The following is a 14638-nucleotide window of genomic DNA, read 5'->3' as shown; positions in this document are numbered from 1 at the left end:
CTATATTTTGGAAATATTACTTACATGGCAATCATGTATTATTGGATGATGAAAAATGGTCAAGTAAATTTGAGAAACTTGAACCTAGTCATTTCTTTGTCAGTCAACATTAGAGTTGGCACCTAAGAGGCAGGGCCAATTCTTTCTTTGGTCTTCATGACCATGCCCCGTTTGCCCCCTCAGTTTTAAACTGGATACACAATAATACACTTTCCACCCTAAGGTACCAAATATTGATAGTTTCATAGTGTGAGTCAGAAAACATGGAAGAAGTCGTCTGATCCTGCACATATATGGATGAAGAAAGGATGGTCACCCCTTTCTTCCATTCTCCCACTGTCCCCCACAGCAGCGTGATGGCCAGTGTTAGGTGTCACCTTGGCTGGGTTAAGGAATATGTAGAAACCTGGTAAAGCACTCTGTTGGCTGTGTCTGTGAGGGTGTTTCCAGAGGAAATTAGCATGTGGGCCTCAGGGGAGTAGTGGGGGAAGACCCACCCTCAGTGTGGGTGGGCATCATTCAATCTACCGGGACCCGGACAGAATAAACACAGAAAAGAAAGTGCAGACCTGTCTGCTGGAACCGGGATACACCCTTCCTCTCCTGTCCTTGAACAACAGTTCCAGGCTCGCCAGCCTTTGGTCTGGAGAACTTATGCCAGCCCCCTCCCCACCTCAGGTTCTCAGGCCTTTGGCCTCAGACTGAGCATTACACCTTTGGCTTCCCTGGTTCTGAGGCCTTAGGACTTGGGCTGAGCCATGCTAGGTCAGCATTCCTGAGCATCCCAGAGTCTCTAGCTTGTGTATGGCGTGTCACGGTCTTCCCAGCCTCCATTTGCATGAGCCAATTCCCCTAATAAATTCCCTCTCATATCTCTCCCTATATTTATCCTATTGGCTCTGTCTCTCTGGAGGACCCCGACTAATACATGCAACCTCCCTGCTTTTCAGCATTCATTTCAGACACTCAATCCTAGAGCTATTGGGATAGAAATAATTCATGGACTGAGCCCAGGAGAGCCAGGGTCACCTAAGTATTATCCCAGGGTCAGAGCATCATTAGGACAGAGGTGATGGGAGAGGGCTGGGGACTAGAGATTGTTCCTTGGAAAAGGCCTGCAGAGTGCCCAGCAGGGGTGTACATATGTGCATGTGTATGTGAGGATGTGCATGTGTCTCACATATATGTGCTTATATGTGTGGGCATGTGCATATTTGTATGTGTGACTGTGTATATACATTAATATGTGTGCTTGTTGTACGTATGGCTGTGCCTGTGTATTTCTGAATGTTTGTCCATGTGTATTACTGGCTGTGTGTGAGTTGGTGAGTGTGAGGATATTTGTGTGGAATGGATCATTCTTTCCCCATGCCAGAAGGCCAAGGAGATGCTACCAAGTGCTTGAAGACTTGATGTCACATTCTTGACTACACCCACCCCGCTAGAACTTCCTGGCATCTCACTGTGATGCACAGGCATGGCAAAGGATAACGCTTACCTTACCCTGGAGAGAACACACTTTCTCTAGCCTCAGAAACTAACCCATCATACTTCTGGCTGCATTATCAATTTTCAATTAAGACACCAATTTCTCTGACCCTCTGAAGACAACAGCATGGAGCCTGAGTAATAAAGTGGAGTGGGTTCAGTGTATCCAGCCTCAGCAGTAGGAAGGACACAAGTTCTGAGACTCGGGGGTACAGCTCTTCCTGATATGACCACTTGAATTCCCTTTACAGATGAATAAAGTGATATTTTGTGACTCTGGTTGCCTTCTCTTTCAACAGGTCTCAAAATGTATAGCCCACATCCTGTTAGCAACATTTGCACATACCATTTCCAATGATAGAAAGAGTCATATTCCAGATCCAATAGAAAGCTAATCCTGTATAGTCTTGATCTGCTGGGTGCCATTTCTGCAGATGGGGGCATGACACCTCGCTGAAGTGCCTTTTAAGGTATATATTCTCTCTCAGCATTTTCATGAGGGACATTCAAGTAGAGCATACATCTTTTGGGGTAAGACATAAGCAACATAATTATAGGGACTCCAAATACTTCAGGTGTGGAGACATTAAGAAAGAATGATTTCTTTCCCTTATTTGATGTAGCAAATTCAAACCCATCCTATTCAAACCCATCCTAAAATTGGAATAAATAATGTAATGCAAATATATGTAAAGTGCTTTGTTAAACAGATGCTTGAAGGCAGCATGCTCGTTAAGAGTCATCACCACTCCCTAATCTCAAGTACCCAGGGACACAAACACTGCGGAAGGCCCCAGGGTCCTCTGCCTAGGAAAACCAGACCTTTGTTCACTTGTTTATCTGCTGACCTTCCCTCCACTATTGTCCTATGACCCTGCCAAATTCCCCTCTGCGAGAAACACCCAAGAATGATCAATAAAAAAAAAAAAAGAAAAAGAAAAAGAAACCTGCAGAGAAGTAAATAGCATAAAAAAGTAATGACTATGTAACAAATTAGATGGGTGGCCAGGCAGGGGTAGACATACAGGGAACTTCACAAAGCAATGGTGTTGTTTTGGTTGGTTTCTGTTTTGTTTTACCCCTCATGTATCTTGAGATCACAGCTCGCATAGGCCATTACACTTCAAGGATATAATCTCAGGACTGGAATATATTCACTTGTGCCAGTATTAAGAGTAAGCAGTGCTCACTTTGGTAGCACATATACTAAAATTGAAATGATACAGAGATTAGCATGGCCCCTGAGGAGGTTGGGAGTACAGAGGCGTGGACAGGGCCTGGAAGAGTATAAAGGTGGAAAATGAACTCTTGGAGTAGTTAGTATTCCCTGGACAAGAAGATAGACAAGGAGGATGAAAAGAATATGGCACACTTCAGAGTTTCTAGTTGACGTTGTTCTACCCAAGGGATGCTCCTTGGCATCTGGTGGAAGAAATACAATGGGCCATAGAACTTTCTCTTCACCTCTTCCCATTCTCTTAAGCTCTTAGCATCTATTCCCCCAACTTATCATTAGTTTTTTTAGTGTTTCTTTTTATTTCTGGCCCAATTATATCCAATGATTTCTGCAAAACATGAAGATTTTAATAGTATTTTAGTAAGAATCTTCCTTCTTGCTGTGAATTCCTTCAAATAATAATCTTGAAGGCACACTAATAATAATAATGATAATAATCTGAAAAGCATAGTTTCCAGTTCAAGTAAGTAGCATTCCAAGTGATTGCTCAATGCCTTACTCCAAAGCGATTCCTTCCAACCCACCACAAGGCCAGAGCTCACTCTGGAATGTACTGTATCTTACACATCTTGGAATCTCTGGTGCTTTTCACGCAATGGGTGCTCAAAACTGTGGAACTATACTGTGAACTGTTGGAAAAATTTTCCTCCCAGACCTGCACCATCACACACATGCAGACATTCTGCCCCCACCCAGCAATCTAGCGGTCTCTCACTATTGCAAGTAGTAATGAAAGCTTCCTGACCAAATGACAAAGCCAGTGGCTCTTCTGAACTGCTCCATTTTCCATTATGCTCAGGATAGTTGGCATCTGTCTCCTCACTGCTGTGATACTCACTCCCTCACCTTCCTCTGCTCCTCACTCCATGTATTTCATCTTACAGACTTTTTTTTTTTTTTTTTTTTTGTATCACAAGAGAAATTACCGTGGAAGGTAGGACATCGTATGGCAAATATTCTACATAAAATATGTTGAAAATTAGTCATTTTTTTAGTGCTTATGTGCCTGTCACCATGTGAGTTAGTTGTTTTCTATGTATGATTTTATTTAATGCTAGAAGAAGCCCTAAGAGGATGTTATTTTCCTTATTTGAGAACTTGGAAAACTGAGGTTCAGAGATAGTAAGCACTTCAGTCCAGGTTACGTAACTAGTGACTGGCAGTCTTGGTTTCTCAACCCCAGTGAGCAGTTTGATGCCAAGGCCCTTGCTCCACTGTCTCCCAGGAGAATATTTTTACCTTAGGGAAGGATGAAAAAATATCTAACATATTATAATTTTGTTCTATTTTTTCTAACCATCTCTAGTATCAAAGGAAAGTTTTTTGTTATGTATTTTTCCTTTTTATAAAAGTAGTATTTGTTCACTGTAAACCATTCAAGAAATACAGAGAAGCAAAAAGAAGAAAAAAAAAATCACTTGCAATCCACCACTCAGATACAACATATCTGAAAGTTGGTATGGCTTTTTGATGATATTTTTGATTGAAACATTTTTTATGGGTTCATGTTGTATAAAGAGTTAAAACTGGAAACATAGTTTTTATGTCACTTGTCTTAGTCCATTCAGGCAGTTATAACAAAGTATCATAAACTATGTGGCTTATAAACCATAGAAATTTTTTTCCTATAGTTCTGGGCGCTGGGAAGTCCAATATCAAGGTACTGGCATATTCAGTGTCCGGTGAGGGCTGGAGTTCTGGTTGGTAGATGGTAGCTTCTTGCTGTATCCACATGTGGTGGAAGACCTGGCTGGCTCTCTGGAGTCTCTTTTATAAGGGCACTAATCTCATTCATGAGGGCTCAGCCCTCATGACTTAATCACTTCCTAAAAACCCCATCTCCTAATACCTTGGGAGTTAGGATTTCAACACTTGAATTTTGAGGTGATGCAAATATTTAGACCATAGCACCAATAAATTATTCCACAGCAATCGATTGTATAGCTATACCATAATTTCACCAGTACCACATGGTTAGCATGAAGTTTTGTTTCTTTAAATGTTAATAATATTGGGATAAACATCTCTGTAATTATCTCTGTATATTCTAATATTTTATGAAAGGGAAGAAATATTTTATAAGTGTTAAAAAACTGTTCACCCAAATGCATGAAAGTGAAAAACAAACAAACACTTTGCTCTAAATCAGTAGTTGACAGGCTTTTCTTGTAAAGGGGCAGGTAGTAAATATTTTAGGCTTTTTGGGCCATACAGTCTCTGTCAAAACTACTCAGCTATGCCATCATAGCACAAAAGCAGCCATAGACAATCCATAAATGAATCAGCATGGCCATGTTTCAACAAAATTTTATTTATAGACCCTGAAATGTGATTCTCATATAATTTTCGTGTGTCATAAAATAGTCTTCTTCTTTTGATTATTTTCTAATCATTTAGAAATGTGAAAACTACCTTTAGTCTGTGTGCCATACAAAAGCAAGTGACTGGTCCTTTCTTGCTCCAAATCATCCATTCATCCTTAGAGACATAAGCCTACATCTGTTTCTAGCCACAAAGTTATAGGATTGTGAGAATTCTCTTTCCAACCCTCCCTTCTCCTGGATTTACACACACACATACACGGACATACACTCCTGATTACCCCAAAGTCCTTTCCTAGTAAGCTGGCCACCCTCTCCCAGAGTTCCATAAGTTCAAAAATTACTTCTATTTTCTTTAATTCTATTTCTTGGAGCATCTGATTATCTGACTGAATTAATTCACATTAAAGAGTGACTAGTGGGGATCAACTCTCCCTTTGAGAATTTCCATTTAAAAGAACATGTACCAGTGAGGCTAACGGAATGTTGGGGAAAACATTTTTGACTGGCTGGATACCCAGCTCTTCATTTAGGAAGTTGATTTTGGTATTATAAGGCTTGCCAAGAAGGCTAAGATGACTTATCTACTGGTGCTTACAATCTAATCAGGGAGGCAGAACAACTGTGGTACAAGAAAAAATAAAAATTCAAATCAGAGGCTATTAACTGCCAAGAAAATGATAAAGAAATTAAATGACTAAATTATGATAAGGACAAAAATAATTGCTCAATGTTACCAAGCCTAGGCAGTCAGGGACATTTGTCTGTATGTTGGTACACATAGGACCTTGCCTTCTTCCTCTCATGGATAATGGCTTCACAATATCCTCAGGGTCTTAAGCCTTTTATCCAGTTGAAGTCACTACTTCATGGTTTTACTTGTGCATAAATGATAAAAAGAAAAATAAAATTTAAACAACTTGAGCTTAGAGGGAGTTCTTGAGCCATTTACTAAATTTCTAGAGATTTGTAAAGCTCCAAACAAAGTGCATTCATGAGTCCTTTAGCATATGACTGAACCTGGAAGTTTCACCACTAATTCCAAGGTAACCCTTGGACAGGCAAAGAGAAATAGGGCAATGGAGGGTTGATGTGACAGCATTTCCTGCAAAGGTATCCTCTCACCAGGTAGGCAAAGAAAGATAAGTTACCCAGACTTGAAATTGCAAGAGTCTTTTTTCCTAAAAATCACATCCTACACCCCTGGGGCAGTAAAACCCTTCTCTGAGGTCTCATAGAAAGGTGGTCTCGGGAAACTAAAACAAGCTTTGACCCAGGGGCTGCCAGCCAGCAGGTTCTCTCTTGTGGCAGTGTTTGCTTGCCATTCATCCAACCCTGACCAGAGGCTTCAAAAGCTGGAGCTCAGCTCTACTCAAAGCATAGTGGATGCTGGGGGACAGGTCTGCCCATGAAATGCCAGGAAACCCCAGAGCTAGGAGAGGTAGCTTAAAGGTCAACATCTGGGCATCAGGGTGCTTCTTAAAGCAAGTGGTGAAAAACACATCTTACCTCTATGTTCTAAAAATTGCTGCCCCAAAATCTTTGTCTTTAGTCATCCAATTTTCATTTCAAAGCCAAGTGCTAATAGGATATTAAAATAATATGCATATTACTAACCCAGGCTATTGGCAACTGCTGCTTGCTGCAAGCCCTTGACATTGCCTCCCTGTATCTAACCATGGTTCTGCTTAGTCTGGCTTCCTGCCTTTGGCAATGGCCAGGGTTTGATGGTTCAGAGAAAGGCAAATTGCCTAGTTAATTAAAATCTGTACTTTTAAAAACATTTTTCTCTTATATTGCCAGGCGAAGTTAAATGGGTACAACTTTCTTTTGAAAAGGCCAAAAATAAATTCTGGGCTTAAACATTGTAGATGAAATTGCTGCCTTAAATTCTAAGTTGCAGAAAAATAAAGGCTTATCATGAAAATTGTTATTTAGCTGTAACTGTGGGGGTGTAGGTACAAAGGGATTATTAACCTCCTTTATAAATGGGTATGTCAGGAACTTTGAAGGAAGACCCAGAGTTTAGTGGCCAAATGCCAGTGTGTGTTAAATATTCACAGTGAACTCTTCTCCCTTTGGTAATTGTAATTCTACGTCTGTTTCTAGCCTTTCTCACCTTGGTTATAGCATTCTGCTAGGGTCACATGGATTTCCAAAATCAACTGCAAGGGAGTATTCTGAATTCCTGTTGATAAATAAATTATGTTCCAGTTACTGGTGCTTTTCTGAAATGTTACTCAATGAAGGGAAAAAAATTAAGCTCCTGAGCTCAGCATATCTTATTTTGCTATCGACCGTATTTCTGTCTGTGTTCAAGTAACTAACTCCTCTTGGCAACTCAAAGGAGAGCTTTAGGTAAACAAGTCAAACTATCTTCTTGTTTATACCTTTTTTGGAGAAAAAGTGAGAGTGCTGTAATTTTAAAAAAATTAGAACAGTAACAATGTCATCTTGAATTTACAAAGTGCAGGAGTTCTCAGATCTGTGATTTCAAGTCTTCCAACAACTCTTTTTGGGTGGGAGTAGTCAGGAGTCTGTGCTGTGGTTGAAGCCCAGGTTGGCCGTCGGAAGCTGAAATAGAGGCCAGGACTCCTGGCTCCCCGTCCAGACTCTGAGGACCCAGGAGCCTCCATGGGTACACTCAGAGGCCACACTAGATGCAAAAAGAACCATTTACAGAGAAGTGAGAGGTTCTCAAAGGTATGTGTTTCAGCATTTAACAAGGAATTTTACCGGGGGGGTGGTATTCATTCAGAACCTGGCTACAAAGCTTGAAGAAAAAAGAGCCAGAACAACTAAGGAAACCTGTGCCTGCCTTAGAAAGGCAATGAGAAGTCTGTTTGTGTCTTTTGCCCACTTTTTAATGAGGTTAATTGCTTTTTGCTTGTTCAATTGTTTAGGTTTCTCATGAATTCTAGATATTAGACCTTTGCTGGATATATAGCTTGCAAATATTTTCTCCCATTTCATAGGTTGTCTGTTTACTCTGTTGATTGTTTCTTTTGCTGTGCAGAAGTTCTTCAGTTTAATTAGGTCCTATTTGCCAATTTTTGTTTTTGTTGCAATTGCTTTTGAGAACTTAGTCATAAATTCTTTCCCAAGGTCAATGCCCAGAATGGTGTTTCCTAAGTTTTCTTCTGGAATTCTTATACTTTGTGGCCTTAACGTTTAAATCTTTAATCCATCTTGAGTTAATTTTTGTATATGGTGAAAGGGAGGGGATCAGTTTCATTCTTCTGCATATGGATAGCTAGCTATCCCAGCACCATTTATTGAATAAGAAGTCCTTTTCCCATTGCTTATTTTTGTCAACTTTGTTGAAGATCAGATGACATATAAGCAGCCAACAAACATAGAAAAAATGCTCAACTTCATAATAATCAGAGAAATGCAAAGCAAAACCACAATGAAATACCACCTCACACCAGTCAGAATGGCTATTACTAAAAAAAAAAAAAAAAAAAAAGACAGATACTGGCAAGGCTGCTGAGAAAAGTGAATGCTTATACACTGCTGGTGGGAATGTAAATTAGTCCAGCCACTGTGGAAAGCAGTTTGGAGATTTCTTAAAGAACTTAAAACAGAGCTACGTTTGACCCTGGAATACCATTACTGGGTATTTATCCAAAAGAAAATAAATCATATTACCAAAAAGACACATGCACTTGTATGTTCAGTGCAGCACTATTCACAATAGCAAAGACAGAATTAACCTAGGTGCCCATCAGCAGTGGATTGGATAAAGAAAATGTGTTATATATACACCATGGAATACTACACAGCCATAAGAATAATGAAATAATGTTATTTGAGAAACATGGATGCAACCTAAGTGAAGTAACCCAGAGATAGAAAACCAAATACCACATGTTCTCACTGATAAGTGGGAGCTAAACACTGGGTACTCATGGACATAAAGATGGCAGCAGTAGACCCTGGAGGCCACAAGAATGGGGAGAGAGGGAAGGAGACAAGGGCTGAAAAACTACCTATTGGGTACTATGCTCACTACCTGGGTGATGAGATCATTCATATCTCAAACCTTAGCATCACACAATATACCTACTTAACAAACTTGTACATGTACCCCATGAATCTAAAATAAAAGTTAAAATTATTTTTAAAAGAAGAAAGGCAATGACACGCAACAATAAGCAGTCAGACTGATATTCACCCCATACCCTGACAACTCCCTTCATTTATTCTCAATCACACTTGGGGTGCTTCTGCAGGAAGGGAACGGAGGAGGTTTGGCTCTTGGGACCACTTTCTGTGTCTGTGACTATAGATTATAATGTTAATTTCTGGTTTGGTTTTTTGGGGGGTAGGGGGAGAAATTATTTTTCTTTAATTTTTTCTCCTCTCTAGAGCAAAGCTGTTTTTCTCTCATTCTTTTTAAATAATTTCATTGTCAATGAAAACACAAAAGACAGTTGAAAGCAATTCAAAATAGGGAATTTTCCACTGGGGAGAAATCAGGGAATAGCATAAAATGGCTTCTTGCCCTTTTCTTCAAATTCCATATTCATATTAACAGCAAAAATGGATGGTTGGGGGGCAGCCGTCTGCATCTGTTTTGAATCATCCTTGTTTCCAGGCCTCAGTCTCTTCCCACACTTCTCCAAACTGTCATCAGGTTTAATGGCACGGCAGCCTTGGGCGCTGCACTCCACCCTCAGAGACCAGTCAGAACTCTCAGTGGCCCTGAGTGCTAGACCTTGGAATTGGAACCATCTTAGAGATCATCTGGTCTTGGAATTTCTTTACCCCCTTCTTTAATAACTTCGATTGAACATTTATAGAACACTTACTATGCACCAAGGAATGTTTTAAGTAGTTTGTATATATTAGCTCATTCATTCATCACACAGCCCTATCAAGTAGGCACCATTATCCCCATTTACAGATGAAAAACTGGGGCACAGAGAGGCTGAGTCATTGACCAGGATGGCCTTCTACAGGGTGGCAGAGCTTCCTTTCCTCGTTACACATTCTGCATTCCAGCCAAACGTGCTGTAGGCTCTAGGTCTCCATCTTAGGCCTCTGCTCACTCCTGTTCCTTTTGCCTGGAAAGCCTCCACATCTGGTCCCTCCCCTAAACTCTGCATTGTCCAAATCCTATATAGCCTTCAAAATGAAGGGCGGATGCTGTCTCCTCCAGGGAGCGACTCCTAATTGCCTTTAGCTAGGGTCAATCTCCTTATGCTGAAATAGCGAAGTACTTCCATTGTACTGTGTGGCATGTGCCATATTCTGCCCTGCATTCTAGTTGTATATGCATATATTTCATTTTTTTAAACATAAGATAAGCTCTCTATGGTAGAATGCATGTGTGATGATCTCCCAGCTCCCATATCACCTAGTGCATTCTGTGGCACACATTAGATAACGTCTGTTGCTGTATTTACCACATGGTACAAAAAATGTGTGAATGAATATGCACATCATAGGTAACATTGCTTCATGAGCAAATGCCCTCTTTCACACATTGTAATCAGGCTCCTATAAAACTGCATATTTATAAAATGAATATTTACATGTGTTAGATAAATGCGATGCAGTTTTTCCTAAGTGGGGAGGCATCTGTGTGATGTATAAACTTGCAACAACAGAGCAGCAGATCTGAGGACCCCACGTATACATGCGGGGTGCTGTCTGCATTGGATGAGCTGGTCATTGCATGGCTTCTCTGCATGCTCTTGTGTGAAAGACAGCTTTTCTCTTGAGTCTCTACACTATCATTGCTCTTTCTGGGCCCATGAACTTTTGAACCAGGTGGTGGGGCTCTGCTCAGAGTAACTCTCACCCACCAATGTGTCCACATTGCAAGTGGTATTCACAGGCCACAGAAGCGTCACTGCTTAACCATGAGCCTTGAGACTCAGCCACAGCTCAGGCCACCACCCTCAGGATGCAAAACACTTCCTCCCATATATAAAGCTACACAAAGTCATTATTGATGACACTCAGCCACACGGGTAAACTTACGAAGGAGTACACTTTTTCTAATTTTCATGTAAGTATCAGAGAAACAATCAGGCAGAGAGAGCAATGAACACAAAATATTTTGATCTGATCATTTGACAGGGTCTTAGATAGTAAGTATCAGCTTATAATAGAATTTAAATCACCTCCCAACCTCAGGCTTACACGGTTCACAGTGCAATATTCCCTGAAATCAGTAATGTGAGGGTGCTTGATTCTGGCTACGTATCAGATTTCCTGTGGAATTTCACACATACCCACATACACACACACACACACACACACACACACACACACACACACACCAGGCTCTCCTCTTGGAAATTCCACAATTCCAAAAAACTGCATAGTTCATTCTGATGTGAAGCATGGATTGAGAATTACTGTGACCAAATGAGACACAAAAATAATAGGTCACTCAGTCCCAGGCTGTGTCTTTTGCTGTTGCTGCTTTTTAATCAAGAAGGCTAGAGAGGCATCTCAGTGGGAACATTAGTTCTGCAAGTGACAAGACTTATAATATTTCATAACTATAGAAAACAGCGGGTGGCTATGATTTCAACAGCAGAAGTAAAACATTTTTCCATAAGCACAAACCAAAATATGTAAAACCCTACATACCCTAAAGAAGAGGAAAAATAAATTCAAGATTGTGAAACTTATATTCTGTTTACATTAGAATACCATTAATTAATTATTGACAATAGTTTAGTTTTAAAACAAAACCAGAATGGAGAAGACTCATTATTGCCTGAGACTCTAAGGAAGGCAAACTGTTGTTTACTGAAAAATTTAATGAACCATAGTCTACAGCCATATGGAAAAGCTAGTACATTATATTTTACAGCATGTAATTGATCTGCAATATTATCTTCAATTCATCCTCATTAATTGGCTTTTCCATGAAACAGAAGGGCTTCCCCTTGCCATCTTCGATTTGGCAGATGTGGCTGGATTTCATGTTGTCAGGGTTCACCCTATGTACTCCCCTATAGATGTTCTTTTTCTTTCTGACACTTCACTCACTCCAGAGACGAGCCTTCACACTGTTAACAATACTTTCATATCCCTGTCTGCCCTGGAAGTACGTTTTGGTCTCTACCTTTCCAACATAATCAAAGTTTACCAGTCCCATGTTCCTTGATTTCAGAGTATCCTGTTTCCCAGACTCTGTTAAGGAAATGCTAAAGTGTTTTGTAGAATAATCTGAGAAAATGGGATCTAATAACAAAATACATCATATTTCCAGGGTACAGATTTGAGTTCAAAGGGATCTTCTGTCAATAATGCCTTAGCCTAAAAGTGGTACTCTGAAAGTCAGAATTCCAGGCACTCAGAGTTAGGGGACTGATGCAGCTTTGGCAAGACGGGTCGCTCTCAAATCACATTGCTTAAGCATCTACTTAGTCCACCTATTCCAAGAGTTTTGGCTCATTGGTCCATGTGGTCTCCTAGCACAGAACGGGATGAGAACTACAGGCTCCCTCCTTTGGTGTCTAGCACAATCCAGGACTCCCTACCCCTTCCGTTGAGGCTGAGTATCCAGGGTTAACCCAACAGCTCATCATTCTTTATTTCTCTTCTATGCAAGTTCTGATAATTTTCCTGAAGGCACCATCTCCAAAGGAAGGAACGAATATCCAAAGCAGCCAATTTTGCTCTTGCTTAACAATTCTGGCCAGAGTCTTGCCACCGGTAAATAACAGGGACTCTTCCTGCTTTATTTCCCATTTCCAAGCACAGTGGGGAGTTGGGTCCCTGGGGTGGACAAGGGTTAACACATGTACTCATGGCCGGGTGTGGTGGCTCATGCCTGTAATCCCAGCACTTTGGGAGGCCAAGGCAGGTGGATCGCCTAAGGTCAAGAGTTCTAGACCAGCCTCACCAACATAATGAAACCCCATCTCTACTAAAATACAAAAATTAGCCAGGCGTGGTGGCTCACACCTGTAATCTCAGCACTTTGGGAGGCCGAGGCGGGTGGATCACTTGAGGTCGGGAGTTCGAGACCAGCCAGACCAACATGGAGAAACCCCATCTCTACCAAAAAATATAAAATTAGCCGGGCGTGGTGGCACATGCCTCTAATCCCAGCTACTGGGGAGGCTAAGGCAGGAGTATCACTTGAACCTGGGAGGCAGAGGTTGCCGTGAGCCAAGATCGCACCATTGCACTCCAGCCTGGGCAACAAGAGTGAAACTCCGTCTCAAATAAATAAATAAATAAAAATAAAATACAAAAATTAGCTGGGCGTGGTGGTGCACACCTGTAATCCCAGTTACTTGGGAGGCTGAGGCAGGAGAATTGCTTGAACCCAGGAGGTGGAGGTTACAGTAAGCCAGGATCGCACCACTGCACTCCAGTCAGGGTGACAGAGCAAGACTTCATCTCAAAAACAAACAAACAAAACATGTACTCATTTCTTAGTAAATCTCTGGAGGGGGTATAAGAAATGTCGTGAGTTCATCTAGGTTCCATCAGCAATTCACTGTGGCATTCCCATTTCACACACCCTGTTCTGTTGTCCCTCTGAGTATATCTGTAAATGCCAAGCCGTTTGGTCTTACTTTTGCTTCAGAAAGTAGGGGGATTCTATTCTTGGAAAGGAGAAATGAAAATTTTGTAGAGTTGGGGGTGTGGTTCATATATATATACATATATATGTGTGTGTGTATGTATATATAGATATATGCGTGTATATATATATATACACATAACATATTTCAAATTGCCATCTTCAATTTTGTACTTACTATATCAAAGTAGTCTGGTATCCAGAAACAGGAGTCAGGGTTTACCTAGATTATTCTCCTTGAGAATGAAGCCCACGAACTCCAGCAGAGAAGACAGAATCAAAACAGCTGGATTCGTCATTAGAAAGCACAAGTTCACCCCTGTCTGGCACAGTCATGTGCTCACTACAGTCTCACAAGGCTGAGGGCAGAGGATGTGAAGCAAGACCGTTCAGAGGCACAGGAATATACGTGCAGCAGCCAACTGTCTGCTGGTACTGACACAGCTTGCTGTGCTGACATTCATTTGTCTGTTGTCACAGGTACAATTTAGTAATCTGGCAAGTAAGTTTTTATTTTAAAAGCTGTGACAGGGGAGCTAAAAATTCTAGATATATTTTGAAATTAGGATTTATTTGTCTTTGCTTCCACTTATTCACATTCTTCAGGAAAGGGTGAATGTAAAATCCAAGAAGAAAGTCAGCATGTTTCTTTGGCTGCATTAGAGGCTACATTACAAATACCCTCTCTTTGTCAGAAGGGAAATCTGGAGCTGTTTGCTGGGGCAGTGTTGTAGAGTCCCTTGCCTACTCTCCTCACCCACATGACTTCCCTCTGCAGGTGCAGATATGTTAACATCCCATCAGTTACACCGAGGACCCTGCAATGAAATGCAGCTCATCAGGATGCCATAAAAAATAAGAAGGTGGTTTAGGTAAAAACTACAAAAGGCATTGTTTACTAAACTGAGTGACAAAATAACATCACATAACCATCAGCTCTGCCTATATCCCTTTCCTCCCACATCAAAGACTGAGCTGACTCAGATAGGGAAGCCTTAAAAATAGGTGCTACAATGAGGAATGCACAGG

The 14638-nt window shown here is 40.9% G+C and overlaps 1 pseudogene; it reads left to right on the top strand.

Annotated features, from left to right (window-relative positions):
• Positions 1-2670: 2670 nt before the first annotated feature.
• Positions 2671-2732, top strand: LOC112205421 (U6 spliceosomal RNA; annotated as a pseudogene).
• The last annotated feature ends 11906 nt before the right edge of the window (positions 2733-14638 follow it).

Source organism: Pan troglodytes, chromosome 15, assembly GCF_028858775.2.
Source record: "Pan troglodytes isolate AG18354 chromosome 15, NHGRI_mPanTro3-v2.0_pri, whole genome shotgun sequence".
Taxonomy (NCBI): Eukaryota; Metazoa; Chordata; class Mammalia; order Primates; family Hominidae; genus Pan; species Pan troglodytes.
This window is presented reverse-complemented; position numbering and strand designations above follow the sequence as displayed.